The sequence below is a fragment of the Giraffa tippelskirchi genome, chromosome 10, assembly GCF_054371585.1.
Source record: "Giraffa tippelskirchi isolate mGirTip1 chromosome 10, T2T-mGirTip1v1.2.pri, whole genome shotgun sequence".
Lineage (NCBI taxonomy): Eukaryota > Metazoa > Chordata > Mammalia > Artiodactyla > Giraffidae > Giraffa > Giraffa tippelskirchi.
Window position 1 is genome coordinate 118,835,362 of NC_137284.1, and position 26,302 is coordinate 118,861,663.

The 26,302-nt window shown below is 37.9% G+C and overlaps 2 long non-coding RNA genes across 2 annotated transcripts in view; one reads left to right on the forward strand and one right to left on the reverse strand.

Moving 5' to 3' along the window:
• Positions 1-26,302, forward strand: part of LOC145523526 (uncharacterized) — a 350,340-nt gene that overhangs the window by 282,054 nt on the left and 41,984 nt on the right. The gene's annotated exons all lie outside the window — the stretch shown is intronic.
• The window catches only part of LOC145523529 (uncharacterized), a 273,813-nt gene that overhangs the window by 122,267 nt on the left and 125,244 nt on the right, over positions 1-26,302 (reverse strand). The window contains exon 4 of the long non-coding RNA XR_014066682.1: positions 8,532-8,786. This is a non-coding gene — a long non-coding RNA (uncharacterized LOC145523529). The remainder of the gene's footprint in view (positions 1-8,531; positions 8,787-26,302) is intronic.

Here is a 26,302-nt window from a genome sequence, read left to right on the forward strand (position 1 = left end):
AAAAGCTAAAGCTCATTCTTAGAGTTAATAGCTTTATTTCTACAGATAGAGGAAAATCCATAAGAAATTATGATAAAATGCTGACTCTGGCATACTTGAAAAATCAATAAAAAACATTTAATTTTCAGGCACGGGGGATATTTTGATGATATCAGCTTCATTACTTCCACAGATTTAAATGTGCAAGACTTTTGGGAAGAAATGACATTTCATTACAACAAAGTTTCCCTTTGCTCCAACAATATGCTGAATGCCATGATATATAGACACTGAGTGCTTATGGAGGATTACAAATAAATAGCGCCTTTAAAGGGAAATCTCATTTCTAGAGAAAGGAGACATTTCTTGTTTAAATATCAATTTTCCACATGAGGACTGTTAGTCCTGTTTTAATCTATACTATTCTGATTAAAATATCCAATTTGCTCTTTTTGTGTGTGATTATAATCATTTCTATGCTGTCATTAGCCATAGTAATAGCAATTAGGGACAGCGCTTGAAAACTCATAGCAATTCCAGTTTTAACCATGGAGGCTTCATGCTTAATGGTTCTAAACATAACAAGGAAGGTATGCGACATAAAATGTGAAAATGAATAAAAACAATATTCAATATAATAGGATAAAGACATTTGACTGCTCATACATATGGATATACAAACACAAATACATGAAACATTGGGAATTACTGAAATAGGTTAACTTGGAATTTTTCAGTCACTAAACTCCAAATGCTCTGATGCAGATTGCTAATAGCATGTTCCTCAAGATCCTGATTTAAATACTAATTAGTTGTTTGCAATTAGTCCATTAATAAGCTTAAAAATTGAAGTATTTTCCTTACTTTCATTTAGTATTGATGTCATAATAGTATAAACATGCAAAATAGAGTAAAAGAAAGTATCTTTATGATCAATTCAAATAAAAAGCAGTAGCTCATCTTGAGAAGTTTAGAACTGTTCTGGATCAGTAGAAAGAAATAGGTACAAATCACATGGAAGATATTCATTTAGTATCTCTTCCTCAATATTTTCTTTGTTAGTCATGGAGAATGATCTATCAGACTGTTGGCCTGGCTCTGATCTACCCAAGTAGCTACTATTTACCAAAGCCCTAATCTTTGTGTTTCTCCCTCACTCTGATGACACCTAGAAGTTATGGCTAAAGAAAGTTCTTCCTTAGTTTCATAAACTAGTTTGTTCAACAAATTATCCTGTCTTGGACTTGAATTTAGCTTGCTCCTGGCACATGGTATGAAAATCAACCTCTGAAAGTATTGGATCACAGAATCAATAAGAGAGTTTGGTTCAAACACTCGATCAGAGGCCTTGGCTTTAGAAAGCCTTCACAGGAAGCTTCTGTGATGACAGCAGCAGCAAAAGAACTCCTTGAAGTTGCATATGGTTTGGTTTATCTGTGGCCCTGGCTGGTTTCTATGCCAGAGTCAGAGATAAATATTTCATATTTAGGTCCAGTGCTTTCCTCACACCCCACCTCTTAATGGTGCCCTGATGTACTGGGAGGAAATTAAACAACCGCATTTGTTATTCAAAGATGGGCCTTGGATAGTGTAAGTTACATTAATACCACTGCTTTACATGAGCTCTGCAGCTCTTATTGAGGAACTGAGCTGAGCACTCTTTAAGGAGCATGACACACATGGAAGATGCCAGAGACATGCTCAAATGGCTTAGATAAATCTCAAGTTCAATTTTGATATTAACTGCCAAGTGAGTAGAAATTCTGAATAGTTTTGCACGTCCTATACAACATAATTAAGTGCTGTATGAAGAATGAACAGATCTTATCTTAGTGATAGTGACTACTTATTTCCTCAACTGAAATCTGTATAAATTTATATCTGTTAAAAGTTGTGTCATGGGTTCATTCAATAGCTATTAATTATTACTATGTCTCTGTAGACTGCAACTGGCAAAAAGCCATTAAATTAGATTATACTAAAAGAAAGAATTTTAGGTGTATAAAAATGTCTTATGGAGACTAAAGGATACAGATTCAATCAGGCCTCAGAATAAACCTGTAACCAGGGATGCAAATACCAATAGAACATGGTCATCTCTCATTTCTACCTCTCTGCCAGAGTGCACCATAATTCTAATTCATAAAATACCCTTTCCTTTTTGAAAAGTTCACATGGTAGGACATGGGTGACCATATCTCTGAGGTTTATACATCTTCTATTGACAAGACCAAGTAGGCTTAAATCCTGATTTCACATCCCTATCAGGAAATCCCAATTGGGCCCACATGACTAGTTGCCCACTTCTAAGCATGGAGTAGAGTCAAGTTACATACATCTACACCCCTGCCTTGGGGGAAATTGTTCCTAATATGATAGTAGAGGAACTGTGCAGATAAATAATAATGATAGGGACTTCCCTGGTAGTCCAGTGGTTAAGAATTCACGTGCCAATGCAGGAGACACTGCAGGGTTTGATCCCTGGTCCAGGAAGACACCATGTGCCTTGGAGCAAGCAAGCCCATATGCCACAACTACAGAGCCTAAGCATCCTAGAGCCCGTGCTCTGCAACAAGAAAAGCCACCACAATGAGAAGCCTGCACACTACAACTAGAGAGCAGGCCCCACCCACCCCGAGAGGAAGTCCACATACAGCAACAAAGACCAAGAGCAGCCAAAAGAATTAAATAAAAATTTAAAAATTAAAAACATAATAATAGCATTAAAAGTTACATGACACTGTTCTTGCTGGGCCTTCAAAAGAAAAGATAAGGGCTGTTATTCACACTCCAAAAACAAACCCATCAATTTAGTCCTGTAGCAGAGCTTCAGACACTGAATTAGTGGAAGTTTGATGGCTCTATCTTCTTTAGAAATGGTGTTGAGTTTACCTTATTCCTCAAAATCAGAGTTCAAAAAATTGTATGAAAATCATAAGGAGACGGTGCTTTGTTGTTCATTTGTTTATTCAAAGAACATTGATACTTGCTGGGAATCCCAAAAGAACTAAACATTAGTATTACTACAAAGAATAAGAGGAGGTACTTCCCTTGTAGTCCAGTGGCTAAGACTCCAAGTTCCCAATGCAGGGGCCCAGATTTGATCCCTGGTCAGGGAACTAGATCCCACATGCCACCACTAAACATCCTGTATGCCACAACTAAATGATCCCATGTGCCACAACTAGGACCCAGTGCAGCCAAATAAACAAAAAAAAATTTAAGTAATAAGAAGAAAAATGGATTTCAGCTGGAGCTGGGTGTGTGTGTGTTAGCTGCTAAGTCATGTCCAACTCTTTGCGACCCCATGGACTGTAGCCCACCAGGCTCCTCAGTCCATGGAATGTTCCAAGCAAGAATACTGGAGTGGGTTGCCATTTCCTTCTCCAGGTGATCTTCCCAACCCAGGGCTCGAACTTATGTTTCCCACATTGCAGGCAGATCCTTTACAGTCTGAATTACTAGGAGCTGGATGTGTAGTAGTTTTAAAAACACCTTTTTTTAGAAAGCAACACTCAAGCTAAGACCTGAGAATGATGAGGAACTTAAGTGGGTGAAGAGTGGGAGGAAAGAGATGCAAGCAGAGGGTGTTTTAAATGTAAAATTCAACAAACTTGAACCAACAATAGTGGGAGCTGTAAACATTAAATCCAAGTTAAAACAATCAGCTAGAGAGCATATTGAAGCACATAAGTGATGTAGGAAATATGATATATTATCCTCTACCAAATGGTTGTTTAATTTTTAATTACATTCAATTGCCACAAATATTTAATTAGACACAGGTGGTAATACAGCATCCCATTTTGGTTCCCAGTTCCAAAATATTATGCATTTTAGTCTGCAGTCTACATGTATATATACATATTCATAGAATGCTAGTGAGTATAGATTTAACAGCCTGAAAGAAAGCTTTCCAAGAATAAAAACATTCTGATATTGATAAACAACTGCCTGATTCACAGTTCCCAGTCTTGTGTACAGACCAGCTGTGCTGTTATCACTTCTGGCATGTATATAATAACTCTTAGCTTTATTCCATTCCCGGAGATTCTCTACTTGTCCAACCAAATTCAAAAACACATTTTTTGAGTTCTGGGAAGATGGCGATGGTGGCAGAGTTTTTGAATCTCCTTGCATTCTCCATTAAAGAAAAAAAAAAGCAACTAAAATAGAGAAATCAAACCCCACAGAAAATATCAACAAGAACATAGGTGGAATATATATGTAAAAGATCATGGCACAGTCCCATCACTTCATGGCAAATAGATGGCTCCAAATCTCTGCAGATGGTGACGGCAGCCATGACATTAGAGGACACTTGCTCCTTGGAAGAAAAGCTATGATAAATCTAGACAGCATATTAAAAAGCAGAGACATTACCTTGCTGACAAAGGTCCATATAGTCAAAGCTATGATTTTTCAAGTAGTCATGAATGGATGTAAGAGCTGGACAACAAAAAACGTTGAGCACCAAAGAACTGACGCTTTTGAACTGTGGTGTTGGAGAAGACTGTTGAGAGTTCTTGGACAGCAAGGAGCTCAAACCAGTCAATCCTAAAGGAAATCAACCCTGAATATTCGTTGGAAGGACTGATGTTGAAGCTCCAATACTTTGACCACCTGATGTGAAGAGCCAACTCATTAGTAAAGACCCTGATACTGGGAAACACTGAAGGCAGGAGGAGAAGAGGAACAACAGAGGACAAAATGGTTGGATGGCACTACTGACTCAATGGATATGAGTTTGAGCAAACTCCAGAGAATAGTGAAGGACAAGGAAGCCTGGTGTGCTGCAGTCCACGGGGTCACAAAGAGTTGGACATAACTGAGCAACTGAAGAACAACAACTCATATGTAGCCCCACATGTGAGAAAGTATGGACAAATCATGGCAAAAGACCTGTGTATCATCAGCAACAATGTGGGAAGAAGCAAGGCGGTGCAAGGGGACCTCAAACAGTCAATAGTACTCAGAGGAAAGGATGAGTTGGTTGAGCACTCCAGCTGAAACTCCAGTCATGGAATAATTGGAGGGGTCCACTGAGATGTCTAAAGAAGCTGAAGCCATCATGATGCCATGAGCTCTCCAGACTGACAAACTGAAAATCCCTTCTTGGCTAAATCCTCACGTTAAAAAGAGTCACCCTGAAATAAATTCAAATGGAGCATGACCTCAAAAGTATGAGTGAAGAAAAGAGAAGGTCCAAAAAAAGTAAGGGAGGGAAACAGAGTCTGGAGATCTCAGAAAGTAAGAAGCCATATATCTGAGCATTATGCCAAAATAACATATCAGGGACCATATTGTTCCTGCTCATCCCTGTGGCTCCAACCCCTAGCATAATTCCTGGTAGGTATAGAAACTGGTATAAAAACTAAAATGGTTTCTAAGAATGAGAGTTATGATACTCTTTTATCGTCTTTAATGTAGTGTGGCTCCCTTAACTTCTGCCCATAAAAGAAATTTTTCTATCCCAGTATCTGAGTAACATCCTTAAACTTATATTCTTTTTTTCATTAGGTAGAAGATATCACATTGGGTTTAGCTGAGTATAGCATAGAAAAAGTAGTAGAGCTTTATTATTTCCTTTGTAACCAGAAATGAACCTGTGTTTGTGAAGAGTTTTAATAATCAGTGGAACCTAATCAAGAGAAATTTCACTCAAGAACTGATACAAAGATACAAAAAGGATGCATCAAATACCTTATGCTTTTGCAATAGTTGTAAAAGATTTTCCAAACCAAATATTCCACAGAATATCTCATACCAAAGTTCTTACTAGAAAAGACTCATTCAACTCCTTCTGGAAGTACCCTGATATGGACAGGCCCGGTATCTTCTAGATCCTCAGTCAAGTTTCAACAATCCCTTACACATGGGTTGAATCTAATAAGCCTGAAATCTCAGATGCCCTTCTGATAAGCAATTCTTTTATCCTGCAATTATTACTTAAACAAGTAGTGGCTGAATTGGAAGCAGAGAATTTAATTTCTTGAGTTGCTATGGTTTTATTGGACTAAAGGTAGGGGTGATTGTACTAAATAGATTTTTTAAAAAGCCCTTTTCTGAGTACCCTTCTCATAGTAGCCATGCTATTAACTTCATACAATTTTAGTGCAATGCTTGGATTGTAATAGCCTTTGGACACCTGCGCATTGTGGTGCAAGATGTATTACATTATTATTTGTGACACCCCTCAAATGCCAATTTACTCTACTGCAGATTGCTCCGTGGGCATAATAAATCTTTACAAACCCATCTAAAGTGGCTATGCTACACACTTCACCCCATCCCCCCATTCATTTTGCACAGCAGAGTCTATGAAGGGGTTATTATATTATGGTTTCTATTAACCTAAAATTATTGTCAATATTTTATGACACTTGAAGAAATATAGTGAACAACCATTCATCCAGTCATCACAGTAATCATTCTGTCATTTTGTTATTATCACTTTATATTTTGGTAGCACTTTACAAATTTCACATACACAGATGTGCCTTTTATTTGTTCAATCCTCTCAAAATCTGTGGGGTAGAAAGAGCAAATGACATATATATTTCATTAAAAAGGAGTAAGGGCTAAAATTTTTCATGATTTACCTATAGTCATACTGACAGTATATGGTTGAAAGATGATATTAGCCATATTGATTATTAGAGGACCTCTTCAATGGGGATATTTTAGTTATAGTTTACCTATATAGAAGAGTTACAAAGGAAGGCAAATTAAGAGGTTATTGCAATAATTCAGGAAAGAAAAAAATGATCATTTGAAAGTCACTGATAGTGATGGAGGACTTTCTAAAAATATTTCCAAACTAGAATCAACAGGATTTGCTGTTACAAGGCAAGAGCACAGGACAACATCACAATATTGGCTTTAAGCAGCTAGAAGAATGTTGTTGCCATTTTTTTAGATGGAAAGGATGGGGAAGGAATATTTTGGGGTGTCAAGATCCCAGAGCTTAGGTTTGAGCTTTTTAAGTTTGAGATACCTATTAGACATTCAGCTAAGAATAATGAATACATGGATGGATAGGTAAGTTTGGAGTTTTAATGAGATTTCTGAGCTGGAGATATGCTTTGAGATTCATCATGTAAATATGTCATTTAAAGCCTTGAGACTGAATGGTGGTTGTGAAGATAAAGTGATTTCATAAAATTCAGATGAAGAAAGTGTTTCAAAAAGTATGAGTGATCAACCGTGTTAAAGATTGCATTGTGCTGAGTCAATTAAAAGCTTAGAGTTGAACATTGTCTTTCCCAGCAGAGAAGTCCTTCACGCGGTGGACAAGAGCTATTTTGATGGAGGGGGACCAAACACTGCAGTGATTTCCAGAGCATGAGAAGTGGAATGAGTGATTACAGAAATTCCCTTAAAGGTGTTTGGCTAGAAAAAAATGTGGCAGAAACTGGAGGAAAGTAAGGGGTCAAGTGAGACTTTTTTCCCTCTTTTTTTCAAACCAAGAAAAATAACAGCATAATTGTATACCATTAGAAAATGCAGGGGAGCAGGAGAAGTTGATGATACAAGAGAGAGAAGAAATAATTATTAAAGCAAAAGTCTAACAAGCAAAAGGAGGTACAGTCCACTGTGAAATCAACAGGTTGGTAACAGACAAGAACATAAAACATTTCTCAATAATGTACTGGAAGAGGCAAAGAATCTGGATACACATGCAGACATGCCGACATATGTAGTGGTAAGAGTATATGGAAATTCTCTTCTAATTGCTTCTATTTCTCTCAGTGAGATAGGATGCAAGAATATTACCTAAGAGTGAGGATGCCAGAACCATACTATTTCAATTACAATTGCTTCACAGTCTATTTCCCCAATGTTTTTATCTTTTCCACAAATTTCTTGTTCTGTTTTCTAACTACAATTTTTGGCCATATTCATACATTATTCTTTAAGAGGAGATGTACTATCAGCTTTTAAGTTTCTAACAACAAAATAGTGTCAATTGAAATTAAATATATGAATTTGTACATAATTGACATCTTAACAATATCGTATCTTTCCAGGAACCTGGCAGGCCTCTCTATTTATTCTAGCTTCATTTTACATCCTTTGATAAACTCTATTAGTCTTATTCCTTTGTTGTTGAGTTAAATCCTGGGTATTTCATGGTTTTGCTTTTTTTTAAATGTGAACTTTCCTCCTCTTATCTCATTCTATAGCATTTAAACTAAAATGTTTATTACTTATAAAAAGGAGAGCTAAGTTAATTTCTGCCAACTAGTATTTTTTGTGACTTTGGGCAATCTCTGTCTCTGCACCTGGAAAAAGAATAAATAAACTAAATGACCTCTGTAATTTTAAGAAATCTGAACAGAAAGACACTAATATTATTCCTATTTAACTTACTACCTGAGTCTCAGTTCAGTTCAGTCACTCAGTCGTGACTGACTCTTTGCAACCCCATGGACTGCAGCACCAGGCTTCCCTGTCCATCACCAACTCCCAGAGCTTGCTCAAACTCATATCCATTGAGTCAGTGATGCCATCCAACCATCTCATCCTCTGTCATCCCTTTCTTGTCCTACCTTCAATCTTTCCCAGAATCAGGGTCTTTTCCAGTGAGTCAGTTCTTCGCATCAGGTGGCCAAAGTATTGGAGCTTCAGCTTCAGCATCAGTCCTTCCAATGAATATTCAGGACTGATTTCCTTTAGGATTGACTGCTTTTATCTCCTTGCTGCCCAAAGAATTCTAAAGAGTCTTCTCCAACTCCACAGTTCAAAAGCATCGATTCTTAGGTGCTCTGCTTTCTTTATGGTCCAACTCTCACACGCATACATGACTACTGGGAAAAAACAAACAAACATAGCTTTGACTAGACGGACTTTTGTTGGTAAAGTGGTGTCTCTGCATTTTAATATGTTGTCTAGGTTTGTCATAGCTTTTCTTCCAAAGAGCATCTTTTAATTTCAAGGCTGTAGTCACCATCTGCAGTGATTTTAGAGCCCAAGAAAATAGTCTGCCACTGTTCCCATTGTTTCCCCATCTATTTGCCATGAAGTGATGGGACCAGATGGCATGATCTTTGCTTTTCGAAAGTTGAGTTTTAACCAAGCTTTTTCAATCTCCTTTCACTTTCATCAAGAGGCTCCTTAGTTCCTCTTCACTTTCTTCCATAAGAGTGGTGTCATCTGCATATCTGCATCTCATAACTGAGGCTCAGAGTGTATAATTTACTCAACATCATTCCATCATGACAAAAAACTTACCTAAGTTTTTGTAACCTGCAAACACTTCCCAACAGACACTACTTGGTTATCTAGAGCTGAGAAGCAAACCACTCCAAACTATAGTGGCTTAAAACAAAAACAGCTCATATGCTTATAATTGGTTTGGCAACTTAGCAGAGCTTTACTTGAGGAAACTGTCTTTGCTCTGTGTGCAGCTGACTGGACTCACTTATGCAGATGTAGTTAATTACCATGTTATCTGGAAGCTGGTTGACCCCAGTGGCCACAATCTAATGGCAAAGAGTTGGCTAGTCCTGTTGGTCACGGTGCCTTGGTTTTCCTCTACCTCCCCTATAAAGCAGGCTATCTTGGGCATCCTGTGGTTCAAGAGTGAAACCACAATGTATAAGAACAAGCTTGTGTTCATATTTGCTGACGACCCATTGGTCAAATCAAGTTACATGACCAAGTCCATAGTGACTGTGGAAGTGGACTAGACAGGGACAGATAAGAGGAAGTATTACTCTTTTATAATTATTAATGTAATAATTTACTACAGTCCTCAATATGATTCAGCAGAGCATCACTTTCTAGAATCAGTACACAAAAGTTCAATTGGTTCAAGTTTTAGGAAGCATGCATAGTAAGTCCAATGAGGCTATTTGACTTAAAATATACCAAAGCTCTCACATCCCTAATCTCCCCCTATCAATCTGCTACAGACATCTGCCATTTCAGCACAAGATAGTGAAGAACTCAAGTTCTGTTACGAACTTGTTCCTTATAAGATATGTATCACTAGGAAATAGACTCCACGTAGATTTATCAGAAAATTTCCAATGGGATCACTACGTTAGTAGTGACATTTGAAATAAATAAGGAGTTTTGCCTGTTTAATGGAAAGAATGGGAAATAGTCATTTTCTGGATAAGATTGAGCTCTGAGAAGGTAGATTTGGGCTCAACATCACTTTAGAAGTCCTTGGAAAATCAAAGGGTACAAGGGAAGGGGACAAATTTTTAAGACTTATTTATATTTCAATGAATCCTAGAGCTGACATTTGAATGTAGGAAGTCTTTCAATAATCTTTTTATTCACTCATTTACTATAAACTTGACTGCTTTGCATTTGCTGTCATATATACCTTAATAATTTTTCTCTACCAAACATGCTACTGATACTCTTTGCCATATTTGGACTTTCAAATCATAGTGACATTAAATATGAGAAATATATTCTAAAGAAGAGCAATTTCTAAAATTGGTATTCAGACTTTGTGAGTTCACAGAATATTCATTTGTTAATTTCTTCATTTCTGGAAAAAAGAGAATAAAATTAGTTCTACCCATCCTCATATAAAAGGTGTGAGGATGAAGCTTATCCTAAAGTGTCTCAAGCTTCTGAAGAAAATGATATTGTATAACCAAATTATTCTACCTTTATTTCTCAATTTTAATATAAAATCATGACCCAACAAAAGAAACCAAATAGCTAATCCATAAACTAGAGTCAGGCTACCCTCTGAACACTGGTGATTCCCATTTACTTTAACTAAGATGCTATTGATAATTTAAACTTCTATTCCCTCTATATAAATGTTTTGTTTCTATGATTGTATTTTATTTTGTCAGTGTTAACATGTAACATCTATGATCAATACTTACAAAGACAGTTCGTATCTAAAAATCAATACATTAAATCTTACAATTATCATCAATAAAAATCAATTAGAAAACTAAATTAAGAATCATTCATTTAACCATTTCTATTCTCTTTGGTAGGCATTAGTAAATGGCCTTTCATGACATTCTGTAGAGAAGAGACAGGAAGCAATATTTGAGAAGCAGCTGATTTTTTATAAGGTGTCAAACGAGTGATGTCTCTCCCTCCCTCTCTTCCTCACTCCCTTTTGTCCATCTTCTTTCCTTCCATCTGTCTTGCTTCATCCTTTCAGAAAATTCTGCCATGTGTACTGAGTTGAATGAAGGAAGGCAAGAGGAAATTCTTTTATAAGAAACAAATTCTTCTTTTAGAGAAGAAGCATTTCGGTGCCCAGAAAGCAATTAGTGAAAGTAACCACAGAATTAGGAAAGCAGGCTGGCTTGGTGTGATTAATGAGAAAGGGCAATATATGAAGGCGAAGGACAATTACCAAAGTAGACAGGAAAGAAATGATTAAAAATAGGTAGGCAAGAGAACATATCAAAGAAAGTTGATTTGACAGAGCTTTGTTCACTGTGAGAATTTTCTAGGTAAGTGTGAAATGGGAGACAGAAGGGTAGATGGAGAAGTGAAAGGAGCTAGTGAGTTTTCGACCATGATTGGTTGGATTTAAAGTATGTGCCTATGGATGACCCTTTGAAACTATTTGTCACTTCCACTGTATAATCATAAGGTATTTGATTTAGGTCATACCTGAATGGTCGAGGGGTTTTCCCTACTTTCTTCAATTTAAGTCTGACTCTTGCATTGAGGAGTTCATATGTGGTCCCATGATCTTTATTTTTTGGGGCTCCAAAATCACTGCTGATGGTGACTGCAGCCATGAAATTAAAAGACGCCTACTCCTTGGAAGGAAGGTTATGGCCAACCTAGATAGCATATTTAAAAGCAGAGACATTACTTTGCCAACAAAAGTCCATCTAGTCAAGGCTATGGTTTTTCCAGTGGTCATGTATGGATGTGAGAGTTGGACGGTGAAGAAAGCTGAGCGCTACAGAACTGATGCTTTTGAACTGTGGTGTTGGAGAAGACTCTTGAGAGTCCCTTGGACTGCAAGGAGATCCAATCAATCCATCCTAAAAGAGATCGATCCTGGGTGTTCATTGGAAGGACTGATGTTGAAGCTGAAACTCCAATACTTTGGCCACCTCATGCGAAGAGTTGACTCATTGAAAAAGACCCTAATGCTGGGTAGGATTGGGGGGCAGGAGGAGAAGGGGACGACAGAGGATAAGATGGTTGGATGGCATCACCAACTAGATGGACATGGGTTTGGATAGACTCCGGGAGTTGGTGATGGACAGAGAGGCCTGGTGTGCTGCAATTCATGGGGTCGCAAAGAGTCAGACACGACTGAGCGACTGAACTGAACTGAACTCATCTGAGCCACAGTCAGCTCCCAGTCTGTTTTTGCTGAGTGTATAGAGCTTCTCCATCTTCAGCTGCAAAGAACATAATCAATCTGATTTAAGTATTGATCATCTGGTGATATCCATATGTAGAATCATTTCTTCTGTTGTTGGAAGAGGGTGTTTGCTATGACCAGTGTGTTCTCTTGGCAAAACTGTTAGCCTTTGTCATGCTTCATTTTCATGTATGCAGGTCAAGACGCAACAGTTAGAATGGGACATGGAACAACAGACTGGTTCCAAATAGGGAAAGGAGTACGTCAAGGCTGTATATTGTCACCCTGCTTATTTAACTTATACGCAGAGTACACCATGTGAAATGCCAGGCTGGATGAAGCACAAGCTGGAATCAAGATTGCGGGGAGAAATATCAATAACCTCAGATATGCAGATGACACCACCCTTATGGAAGAAAGTGAAGAACTAAAGAGCCTCTTGATGAAACTGAAAGAGGAGACTGAAAAAGCTGGCTTAAGACTCAACATTCAAAAAATGAAGATCATGGCATCCAGTGCCATCACTTCATGGCAAATAGATGGGGAAACAATGGAAGGAGTGACATACTTTATTTTCTTGGGCTCCAAAATCACTGCAGATGGTGACTGCAGCCATGAAATTAAAAGATGCTTACTCCTTGAAAAAAAAGCTCTGACCAACCTAGAAGCACATTAAAAAGCAGAGACATTACTTTGCCAACAAAGGTCCATCTAGTCAAAGTTATGGTTTTTACAGTAGTCATGTATGGATGTGAGAGTTGGACTATAAAGAAAGCTGAGCACCAAAGAATTGATGCTTTTGAACCGTGGTGTTGGAGAAGACTCTTGAGAGTCCCTTGGACTGCAAGGAGATCAAAAGGAAATCAGTCCTGAATATTCATTGGAAGGACTGATGCTGAAGCTCCAATACTTTTGCACTTGATGCGAATAACTGACTCCTTGGAAAAGACTCTGATTTTGGGAAGTTTGAAGGTAGGACAAGAAGGGGACGGCAGAGGATGAGATGGTTGGATGGCATCACCAACTCAAGGAACATGAGTCTGAGAAAGCTCCGGGAGTTGGTGATGGCCAGGGAAGCCTGGCATCCTGCAGTCCATGAGGTCGCAAAGAGTCGGACATGACTGAGTGACTGAACTGAACTGATGGATGATCCCAGGTCTCCAGATGTTCATCTCAGCCAGAAGAAAGCTAAAGGGCTACAAGAGGACATCACCATGGCCCATGGTGCTAGGATCACCTGAGACAAGTTTGGAGAGAAAAGGGAATAGAAAGAAAATATATTACCTTTAAAACTACAGCAATAACTTGAAAGTTATTTTTGTAAATGTCAAGAGAAAAATAGCTTAACAGCTGTTCCTGCCTGTAGGAGCTGACACAAACCAACTCTCAGGAGTAATTTCTCAGGGAGAAGAACTTGCCCAACACAATGGGAGTTTACCAAATGATTAACTTTACTTTTTGAAACATTTTTGAGTCCTACAAATGAACTTGAAAGATGCTAAAGGGAAACCTCACCTCAGTGGAGTTAGGAGCCCAGAAAGGGAATCTCTCATCATGTACCGTCCTAAGTTAATATAGACGCCAACTGAAAGAGACATACATACCTAGCATTTGTGGCAGGGAGTGATACTACTTTACTACCACAAGCAGGGAAAGAAAGATCCCTTTGCCTGGCAACAACTCAGCCAATGAGAAGCTGTCACAACTCAGTCAATGAACAGCTACCATGCTTCAAACTCAGAGTTTCAACCTATGGACTTCTTGATTATTACAGTCCCTCCCAATTTCCCCTTTTCCTACATAAAAGCATTTCTCTCTTTTTTTAAAATAGTCTTGTATGAGGTTCACCATAACTGCATGTCTCATATTGCATATTTTGCTGCTCCTGAACAAATTCATTTTGCTGGTAAAATAAGTGGCTCATTTATTGTTTTCAATTAACGGGACAAAACAAAAACCCTCAATTGACCTTTACAATATTGTTCTATTAATAACTTGATTATTTTAAGAAATAACTGAGTTCTCAGAGGAAGCAAATGAGATTAGCACAAAAATTAAAATTAACAGACACATGAGTTCACATAAGATGACTTTATACTCAGCCTTAAAAATCTCAAATCATCTACAAAAATCACATTTATAGTACATATCTGCATCACTATTTCTAATAAAGCTTCTTGGAGTATTACGCTAGATTTCTGATGGGATGATCCTGATGGTGATTTTATTCAATAGGGGCTTATAAATGTAATACCCTTATAGTCCCCATAGATCTAGAGCCAGCAGTCAGGATTTCAAGTCCAAAGACCAAAAGTTCTTAGTAACTTAAAGAGATTAGTCTTTCTGTGATGAAGTCCTGCTAACTATGCACAAGACTGATCGATGTACTTCTAAGCATTATACCTCAATGACTTTCATTAATATAAAACAGTAGTCACATTCTTCCAGTGAATAAGTATCTACCCTGCTTCCAAGGCTTCCCCCAGTCTAGATTCAACAAGGCCATGTTTCAGAATGATTAAGATCTCAGACTTTGAGTTGTGACTGGCCCACTGTGAACTCCAGCTCTGCCACTTACTAATAATTAGGTCTTGAGTAAGTTTCTTAGTCTCTGTGGAATCAGGTCCTTTCATTTGTACAATGAAGTTAATAATGACTTCCACTTCAGAGTGCCGTTAAAAGAATTCAATGAACAAATACATATAAAGCACCCAGAACAGTGTGTGGCACATAGAAATGATCAACTACTTCGAGTTGTTATTAGCAAGATTATTGGGAGCACATGTTTTTTCAGCAGAAGCTTGTTTGGTAAGTATGAAATGAAAGATCCAGGGCAATTAGGTGTTGATAGTAATAGTATTACATTTAATTTCTACTAAAGTTAAATCAGCAAGTTAGTTTTTAACTCCCAAATTTAGAGTCTTCCTTGGTAGAGCAGTATTCACTCAAACATCAAGTAGATCTTCACTTTCTGAATCTCAATTCTACACTTCATTGGAATCATTCTTTTTTTAGATGTGGTGATATCACTGATTAAATGCCATTCAAGTGTGATCCCCTTGGGGTTTAGAGACATTATATATTGATGGAATTGATCCAATTATCAGAGTTTCAGAAGCACTGTTACAGCTACATCATATCCTGTCAGATGCTGAGTTAGAGGGTGTTGGAAACCCTATCCATGCCCGGCTGCACTGCCACCTTAGCCCAGAGGACTTCCCATGGAATAGGCAATTTCAGCACTTTTCTCACTTAACATGCTGCGCTGCTCTTCTTCCTTTACCTGAAGGCTTTAAATAATTACATTTTAAAGTCATTGGCAGAACTATGTCATTAAGTAATACAGTAAGTGGTTGCCGAGGTATGTCCCTGTGTCCAATCAGACTAATCATAGAAAAAACCATACTTGTCTCCTGAAACTTCCAAATCTTTTTGGCCATGCCCTTCTCACTTTTCTAAGTATCTCTTCTAATCCCGGAGACCAGCTCATTTTACAGGGCTTAATCCTTAGGACAGAAAATGTTTTATATTTTAATGATTTAGGGCAGTTGTCTCCAAGTATTAGCATGATGCATCCAGTCATTAAAAACAAAAAAACTAAGCATATCTCCCTAATATATGTGTTTCTATACATTAATGCCATACAGGTACTATTGGATATCTGCATGTGTGAATGCTCAGTCATGTTTGTGACACTATGTACTACAGCCCGCCAGACTATTGCATATACTGTTATTTAAAATATGAACAGGTATTTGAAAGGATGAGATAACCAAATATTAATGCAAGGTAAAACATTTTAATTCTACATCCCACTAAATCATTTTGTACATATCCCAGGGAGAATATACCCTGATTTAAAGAACACTGCTGAAGATTTATAGCACACGCCATAGGGCTTCCCAGGTGACTCAGTGGTAAAGAATCCGCCTGCCAATGCAGGAAATCTAGGAAACCCAGTTTTAGTCCCTGGGTTGGAAAGATCCCTGGTATAGGAAAATGGCAACCCACTCCGGTATTCTTGCCTGGAAAATTTCATGGACAGAGGAGCCTCGTGGACTACAGTGTGTAGGGTCACAAAGAGTTGGACACACCTGAGTGACTAAGCATGCAGGTACTATAGTGTAGTTCCTAAATTTAAAAGTCACAAAGACTTGAAGATGCAACTCAGAAATAATGCTAGGATAAATGGGGCACCTCTTCATTACTGCCCAGTGGGATATGTGGCCTCTGTAGATATTCAGGGGGGAATTTTTCATTACTATTGGGCAGGCATGGCTGTTCTGACTCCCCACAAGGTATCCGCTGACCTCCCTGGCAGGGATAGTTTGAGGTGCTTTGTTATTGCTTCCCACATAGCCTTCCTTGACACCATGGAGATAAGAGGATGGCCTTGTTATGGCTGTGTGGTGGTCAAAGTCCTGATTTTTCACTTGGCCTCCCCTCACAACACCCTAGTAGTGAGAGAGAAAGGTGCCTCATTCTTCACAGATGGGGATGAAAGCCTGTTTCACTGAGCATTCTCTAAGAACACACTAGTGGGGAGATGGAAGCACCCCACTACAGCAGAGCAAGAGTTGACACCTAGACTTCTCACTTGGCCTTCGCTTGCATGGGTGGGGATGGGGCAACTATGTGTGTGTGTGTGTGTTTCCTGTGATGTTTGGATGTTTGGGGGTGGCTGTTGGTTAACATTTTTCTGTCTTGTAGGCTACCCCTTTCTTGGTCCTCAGATTTGAAAGCATAGGCTTTTATTCGACCATTTTTGTCTGTGCCTCTTGGCACTTACCAGTTGCCCATGTGTTCATTGAAATTCAGAGATGTATGAGCCAACAAGAAACCCAGGAACCTAACCAGCATGGTTCTCTGCTACCTTCTTTGCACTTGATAGCCTTCTTACAATGTTTTATGCATAATATCCAGGGTTTTCAGTTGTTCTTAGTGGGATGAAGCATTTGTTTTACATCAAACATTTAACATTCCTCTGTCTCAATTTCTTCATGTACATACTGACAGTAATTATGTTGGGCTTAGAGAGTAGTTGAAAAATTATTGATAATTTTTTTTTTTAAGTTAGCTTGGTATGTTATATACTCTGCAAGGACAACTGTGTAAAAGATGCATCTAAAAAGAGTTCTGGTTGGGAAATGAATCAGAGTAGTGTTATTTCTGGGAAATACTATGTTCACCACTCTGGGCTGCATTATACACTCTACAGAGACATTCATAGAAAACGTTTCTAAGAGTGCTAGTTACACAAATGAATACTATAGTATTAAAAAAAAAGTTTGCCTTGAGCATACCTAAGTACAAAAAACAATTTTAAGAGAAAAGATAACTATTATTATTATTACACCAATGACAGTTTCCATATTTTCCATTTTGACATCAATAATTAATAATGTTACAACTAACTAAAGCAGTTATTGGATGTACCTGTCTGAAAAACGAAACTGGTGAAAGAGAATAATAATAATAATACTTTTGTGGGTGCTGTGAAGACTAGAGTCATGTTAAAATATGAGCTAAACAAAATTTTAGAAGAAAAAGGAAGTTTCAGTGATCATATTAATTATTAGCATTTATAGTAATAGTCCAAAAAAATATAAACTATATTAGTTAGGCCTTCCTTTTATAACTTTAAAGTCAATTACATCCCAAGAAACAGTCTGGTCCCTAGAAATAATTAAAAATCAGTTAAATCAATAAAAACTTTTCTTAAGATTACTCTCAAGAAAGTGCTGAAAATAAGATCACACTCATAATGGGAAAAAAAGGGGGGAAAAATCCTCCTTCCCCTTTCCTTTGTCTCACATACCTCAGCTGCCTCTGGAGTCTCCTGTTGACTGACCCCCCTCCCCCCACCAACCCTTGTCACATATGTATCAGTATTTTCCTCCAAAAGGAAAACTCTAACTTAAATAGTTTCTTTTCCAGTTTCCTTCAGGACAGACTCTATAAAGTAAAGGGGAGGCAGGAAATTCTCTTCTGTCAAGATTTCCCTTTGCATCATCCTCCTCATGCAAATCCCAGGACTTTTAATGCTGTAGTTATAAGCAAGACACAAATGTAAATTTCTTACTACAATGCGGCAAAACTTTCATTGCTTTTGAGCAGGGTTTTGTTATGCATGAGTGTTTCAAACTTTAGAATAAGTTGAATTTAATTTTTGACTTTACTACTTTTTAGCTTTTTACCTAGGGGCTCTTTCTCTTAGCAAAATCTTATATAAAAATAGAGAAACTAGTATGAAAAGGCAAAAAGATGTCCTTTATATTACAGGGGACTGGAATACAAAAGTAGGAAGTCAGCAAACACCTGGCATAACAGGAAAATTTGGCCTTGGAGTACAGAATGAAGCAGGGCAAAGGCTAATAGAGTTCTGCCAAGAGAACACACAGGTCATAGCAAACACCCTCTTCCAACAACACAAGAGAAGACTCCACACATGGACATCACCAGACGGTCAACATCGAAATCACATTGATTATATTCTTTGCAGCCAAAGGTGGAGAAGCTCTATACAGTTAGCAAAAACAAGACCAGGAGCAGACTGTGGCTCAGATCATGAACTCCATATTGCCAAATTCAGACATAAATTGAAGAAAGTAGGGAAAACCACTAGTCCATTCAGGTATGACCTAAATCAAATCCCTTATGATTATACAGTGGAAGTGACAAATAGATATAAGGGACTAGATCTGATAGACAGAATCCCTGATGAACTATGGACAGAGGTTCGTGACATTGTACAGGAGACAGGGATCAAGAAAATCCCCATGGAAAAGAAATGCAAAAAAGCAAAATGGCTGTCTGAGGAGGCCTTACAAATAGCAGGGAAAAGAAGAGAAGTGAAAAGCAAGGGAGAAAAGGAAAGATATTCCCATCTGAATGCAGAGTTCCAAAGAATAGCAAGGAGAGATAAGAAAGCCTTCCTCAGCAAGCAATGCAAAGAAATAGAGGAAAACAACAGGATGGGAAAGACTAGAGCTCTCTTCAAGAAATTAGAGACACCAAGGGAACATTTCATGCAAAGATGGGCTTGATAAAGGAGAGAAATGGTATGGACCTAACAGAAGCAGAAGATATTGAGAAGAGGTGGCAAGAATACACAGAAGAAGTGTACAAAAAAGATCTTCACGACCCAGATAATCACGATGGTGTGATCACTCACCTAGAGCCAGACATCTGGAATGTGAAGTCAAGTAGGCCTTAGAAAGCATCACTACGAACAAAGCTAGTGGAGATGATGGAATTCCAGTGGAGCTATTTCAAATCTTCAAAGATGATGCTGTGAAAGTGCTGCACTTGATATGCCAGCAAATCTGGAAAATTCAGCAGTGGCCACAGGACTGGAAAAGGTCAGTTTTCATTCCAATCCCAAAGAAAGGCAATGCTAAAGAATGCTCGAACTACTGCACAATTGCACTTATCTCACACGCTAGTAAAGTAATGCTCAAAATTCTCCAAGACAGGCTTCAGCAATACGTGAATTGTGAACTTCCAGATGTTCAAGCTGGTTTTAGTAAAGGCAGAGGAACCAGAGATCAAATTGCCAACATCTGCTGGATCATTGAAAAAGCAAGAGAGTTCCAGAAAAACATCTATTTCTGCTTTATTGACTATGCCAAAGCCTTTGACTGTGTGGATCAAAATAAACTGTGGAAAATTCTGAAAGAGATGGGAATACCAGACCATCTGACCTGTCTCTTGAGAAACCTGTATGCAGGTCAGGAAGCAACATTTAGAACTGGACATGGAACAACAGACTGGTTCCAAATAGGAAAAGGAGTACGTCAAGGCTGTATATTGTCACCCTGCTTATTTAACCTATATGCAGAGTACATCATGAGAAACACTGGGCTGGAAGAAACACAAGCTGGAATCAAGATTGCCAGGAGAAATATCAATAACCTCAGATATGCAGATGACACCACCCTTATGGCAGAGAGTGAAGAAGAACTAAAGAGCCTCTTGATGAAAGTGAAAGAGGAGAGTGGAAAAGTTGGCTTAAAGCTCAACATTCAGAAAACTAAGATCATGGCATCTGGTCCCATCACTTCATGGGAAATAGATGGGGAAACAGTGCAAATAGTGTCAGACTTTATTTTTTCAGGCTCCAAAATCACTGCTGATGGTGATTGCAGCCATGAAATTAAAAGACACTTACTCCTTGGAAGGAAGGTTATGACCAACCTAGATTGCATATTTTAAAGCAGAGACATTACTTTGCCAACAAAGGTCCGTCTGGCCAAGGCTACGGTTTTTCCAGTGGTCATGCATGGATGTGAGAGTTGGACGGTGAAGAAAGCTGAGCACCGAAGAATTGATGGTTTTGAACTGTGGTGTTAAAGAAGACTCTTGAGAGTCCCTTGGACTGAAAGGAGATACAACCAGTCCATCCTAAAGGAGATTAGTCCTGGGTGTTCTTTGGAAGGACTGATGTTGAAGCTGAAACTCCAATACTTTGGCCACCTCATGTGAAGAGTTGACTCATTAGAAAAGACCCTGATGCTGGGAAGGATTGGGGGCAGAGGAGAAGGGGACGACAGAGGATGGGATGGCTGGTTGGCATCACCGACTCAATGGACATGAGTTTGGGTGGACTCCAGGAGCTGGTGGTGGACAAGGAGGCCTAGCGTGCTGCGATTCATGGGGTCGCAAAGTGTCGGACATGACTGTGCAACTGAACTGAACTGAACTGAATAATACTTGATTCCTTTAAATCATACTGATCTAATCAGGTACTTTTTTTTTTTTCCTATTTGCACCAACTAAGTAAATCAAACAGATTGGAAATCAATAGTTGTATCCGAAAAACTTGCATGGCAAGAGCTTATTTTTAATTTATCTAAATATAAGAACTTAGTGAAATGAATTATTTATGACCAAAGAACTCCCCCCTCAATAGATGAACAGATAAAAGAACCCTAGACTAGTGGGTACATTGGTGACTTCCATGAGACAAAGCTACCCTCACTACAACTATAGACTACATAACATAGAGAATCCCTTCCAATCTCAGAGACCTGTTCCTCATTCTATGGACACACACATTTGATGCAAAAAAAAAAAAAAATGCAGATGATGAGGTTCCACATTATTTGGAAATTAGTCAGCTGAAAGCAGCTAACCAATATTCCAATCATCAAGGGAATGATAAGGTATCAGTCACACTATTTATGAACAGTCAGACTGAGCTGATAACCTTTATTAATTTTAAAAAAAGATTTGACTTATTTATGGTGATTGAATTAGGTAAATCTGTTACTGTGATATCATACGGTTACAGCTTTAAAATTAATGAAATATCATCAGTGAAAATGATGAGGACCATGATGTTGATGATCAGAACAATGACAAGAACAATCAGAGAGAACCTGAGTACACTTCAGGTGTAACTGCTTAGACAATCAAATTAAACTTATAACTCTTTTTTTTTTCTCCTGTGAACTTATTCACAGGTTATATTGAATATATTACTTTGTAAAATATAATAGCCACTGATACACAATCACAGGATGGATGATCAAGGAGAAGGCAGGACATGAGTAAGGCAACGTAAGAAGTAGCCCTGATGCCTCCTCTGCTTCCTCCCTTTAGGAAAATAGTAAACTTCATTATAACACATAGTACTAGGGAATCAAGGTTACCCGATATGACATAAGGGCATTTCTATACAGCAAAAAAAAAACAAAATTGTATTTTCTTATCAAGGTGATTGTGTGAGATAATGATAATTTAATTTCAGCCCATTTATTTATTGTCTATAGACTCAGAAATAACCTCCTTCTCAAAATTCACTCTCAACAAAGTTGGCAGGCAGATTTCTCACAGTTGCTCTCAGCGGTTTTCAGATCACTCAAGTGAATTACTGAAAACAATGGATACTGAGACTAAAAGAAAAATGATTGCAGAGAATAGAAGTTGATAGCATTGAAATAAAAACCTTCCAGTGGGGCAGACCTGTGTGGAACTGCCTGTCTTCACATATTTCCCCACGGAAAAGAGTAAAGAATGGTTTGGGCTGTGGGATGCATTTTAAAACTGTGAAATAAAAAGATCATGTATCAAACCAAATTGTGTTGGTTTAGAGACATATTACATCTTTGCACAGTTTCACATTCCTTACAATATTCTTCATATTTATTCATTTACTTTAACTTCTCCTCCCATAACATTTCTCCTCCTCAGACAGATAAGATAGATAATTTGTTAGTACTGACTCAATAACACATATACCTAAACTCCTAATCACTTAAAATTCTTAATGAATTCTGAAAAATAACTGTAAATTATTTCCCAACATCATCATAATTACTGAAATATTTTGTAATTCAGAGTGTGCTGCATTATTCTTGGAAAATTCATTCAGGACATCTATTACTCAACCACCCAGAATTTCCATAAGTCATTTGTTATTGTCAGGACCCAAATAAAAGCCTTATACTGCAGATATACAAGGAATCCATGCCAAGAGAAAACTGGTGCCACTATTTCCAGCACATAGCCCCTAGACAGAACTATTTAAGACTAAATCACTGAAAAGGCTTGGATACAAATAACATTACACAAGGAGCTCTGCTTATGTGAATAACATTGTTAGAAAGATGAACAGGGGTCAAAGGTAGAGAACTTGTAAGTAAGGAAACAGTAATTTTTGAAATGAATTTAAATAAAATGTTGAAATAATGCCACTTGTAGCAACATGGATAGACCTAGAGATTATCAGACTAAATGGACTAAGCCAGTCAGAGAAAGACAAATATCATATGATATCACTTATTGTGGAATCTTAAAAAAAAAAAAAAAATACAGATAAACTTATTTCCAAAACAGAAAGAGACTCAAAGACATAGAAAACAAACATCCTTACAAAAAGGAAAACGAGGAGTGGGCAGAGGTTGGGATTAACATATATACACTAAGGAAGTAAGCTTTAGTAGCTCAGTCATGTTTGACTCTTTGCAACCCCATGGGTTACAGCCCACCAGGCTCCTCTGTCCATGGAATTTTCCAGGCAAGAATACTGGAGTGGGTTGCCATTTTCTTTTCCAGGGGATCTCCCCCTGGATGATTTGTATTTAGGAAGATTCAAAGTTTCCCTCATCCTGATTTATTTTGCATGATTAATAAAAGAAAACACATAATAAAGAGTTGTGATGGGTGTATACATGAATTCACTTAATCCTATACTATTCTCATATTCTCCCCCACTTAATTCTTTAAGGTGTAAACTGTTACTATTCTCATAGTTCAGATGAGGAAAGTGGGCCACTGAGGACTAAATATGATACTAAAAATCACTCAATCAGGGAGAGATGGAGGCAATATTTGAACTTAAGCAGTCTGTGTTCAGACTCCTACACAACACTCTGATGCTCGGAGACTAGGGTAGACAGAGAAAATCCAGGACCCCTACAGTTAGCATTTAATATCAGATAAACAACAAGGCTCTTTTAGTAGAAGTATGTCCCTAAAGTTATATACATATAATTTTTAAAAAGACCTGTTTTAATCTGATATTCAAATGTAACTTAATATCCTGTTATTTTCATTTGCTGAATCTGGCAACTGTCTTGGACACTGTCACTTTGCCTGACTTCTCTGAATAATCCTTCTCAAGCATGGTCTCCGTGACCCTGAGCAGTGGCTTGTCAATTACCAAGACTTTCTCCATCACCCTAGTCTACCATTTACCTGCCTGCTAAATGTCAATGGTTTTCAGAAAATTATTATACTTTCTGGAATATATACAATTGTATAATATATATATGATTCAATATTATACTTTAGGAGTTGGGAAACTCTTCCTGAAAAGAGCTAGAAAATAAATGTTTTATTGTGGGTCATATGGTCTCTTTCTCAACATTTCAACTCTGCTAGGGTGGCAGGAAAGCCACAGATAATACAAAAAAACAGATGAGTGTGGCTATGTCCCAATAAAACTTTATTTACAAAAACATGCAACAGGCCAGGAACACTCATTTACTGATCCCTGCCACAGGCTCTTCTGGCAGATTTGGTGAGGTGTATGCGCCATCTGAAAACAATCAACCTAAGCAAAGCTACCCCAAGAACATAAGCTCTCTTTGCAAATTATCTGCTGTTCCAGCAAAAAAGAGAAAGAAAGAAAGAAAAAACTCTTCAATGAGAAATCTCCCCTCAGTATCTCCCAAAATTAAGCTAGATTTTATCTCATTTCTGATCAAGTCATCAGAGGAGAGAGGTCTGATAGATGACAATCTAAATGAAAGGTAGGACCTGGGTCTTGCAGCAGAAATTGTATGTGCCTCTAAGATGAAGATACCGTCTATAATTACCTCCTTTCTGGTTTCCATTTCCTCCACATGACTCAAGGAAGCCAGTGTCTTTGTATCTCCCATTTCCTCTCTTTGATCCACATACTTGTGTGTGTGCAGTTGTAGCTCTTTTCTCACTGTCCCCGCCCCCTTACATTGAATTTAAATCAAATTCAAATCCATGATCTTCTGTATCCCCCAAATCTCATTGTTCGCCAAGTCCTTACTGACTGCCAAAACCAGGGACTTCCTCTGTTTCATATCCTATTTGATTACTCTGCCAAGTTTAAAACTCTGAATTATATGCTTCTCAAATTACTCTTCTTCCTTGGAATCTGAAAGTGAACTCTCACTTTCTCTTCTCACCTCAGTGACCACATTCTTAGTCTGCAATCATGGCCACCAATAATTCTCTCTGTTCTTATGTGTGGAATCTATTTCCCCTCCCTGAGAATTTGTGCTGGCCCTGTGATTTATGCTGACCAATGCAACAAAGCAGAAAAGGCACTGTGCCAGTGCCAGGCCTAGGACTTCAGAGGCCTAAGGAAAATACGGTTAACACAAAAAAATAAAAGGAAAATTGTAAATTGTGCTTCTAGTAACCAAGAACGTCTCCATAGATATATTTAGATATATTTTCTTTACTCAAAGCACTTATAATAGACTTCTACTATTTCCTGATGGGTTAGAATCCATGGGGTCACAAAGAGTCAGACACAACTAAGCGACTAACACACACACACACTGTTTATTGAACACCTATATATGTTTGGGGAACTTCCACCTTATGAAGCAGATCCTGACTCCTATTTTATTTTTTTCCTCTTTCTTTTATATTTTTTAATTATGAAAGTATGACAACACATTTACAAGAGACTTGGAAAATACTCTGTCCTTTTAAGAGGATGACGTTTGGACACACAAAGAGACGCAAAGGATGTGTTCAGATAGAGAAAGGACCATGTGAGGACACAGGGAAAAGATAGTTTCAAGCCAAAGAGAAAGGCCTCAGAAGAGTCGAAGCCTGCTGACACCTTGATCTTGGGCTTCCAGGATGCAGTACTGTGAGAAATACAATTCTGTGGCTTAAGGCACCCAGTCTGCTGTGGTCACAGCAGCCCTTAGACTAACACATATCCCAAACCTTGCCAACCAGTCCTAAACAGCACAACTTATCTGCAATCTGCTTCTCCTCCAATACTGTACACTACTGCTGTACAGGACCTGCCCACTTAACTACTATCTATTCTCCAGTTAAACTCTAGCCACTATAAATGCACTTATAACACACACAAATATAAATTCCAGATGGATTGACAATCCAAATTGAAAAACTAGAATTTTAAGCATTTAAAAGAAATACAGGAGACATGTTTTATCATTTCAATATATGGAAGAATTTCTAAAATAACACAAACCATTGTGAAAATCATGAATAAAACTGACTACACCAGAATAAAATATCTCAGTAAGAAGAATCTTACCATAAACAAAAGGGGAAAAAAAATCACATGAGGAAAGTATCAGTAGTACATATAACTGATATATGAACAATACTTGGATAATATTAAAAACTCATACAAATAAGTAATAAAATTAAAAATCCAACTGAAAAATGAGCAAAACAAATAGGAGAGTCCACAGTAGTGGGAATTTAAGTCTATAATAAAATAAAACAAAAAAAAATTTCATCTCACAA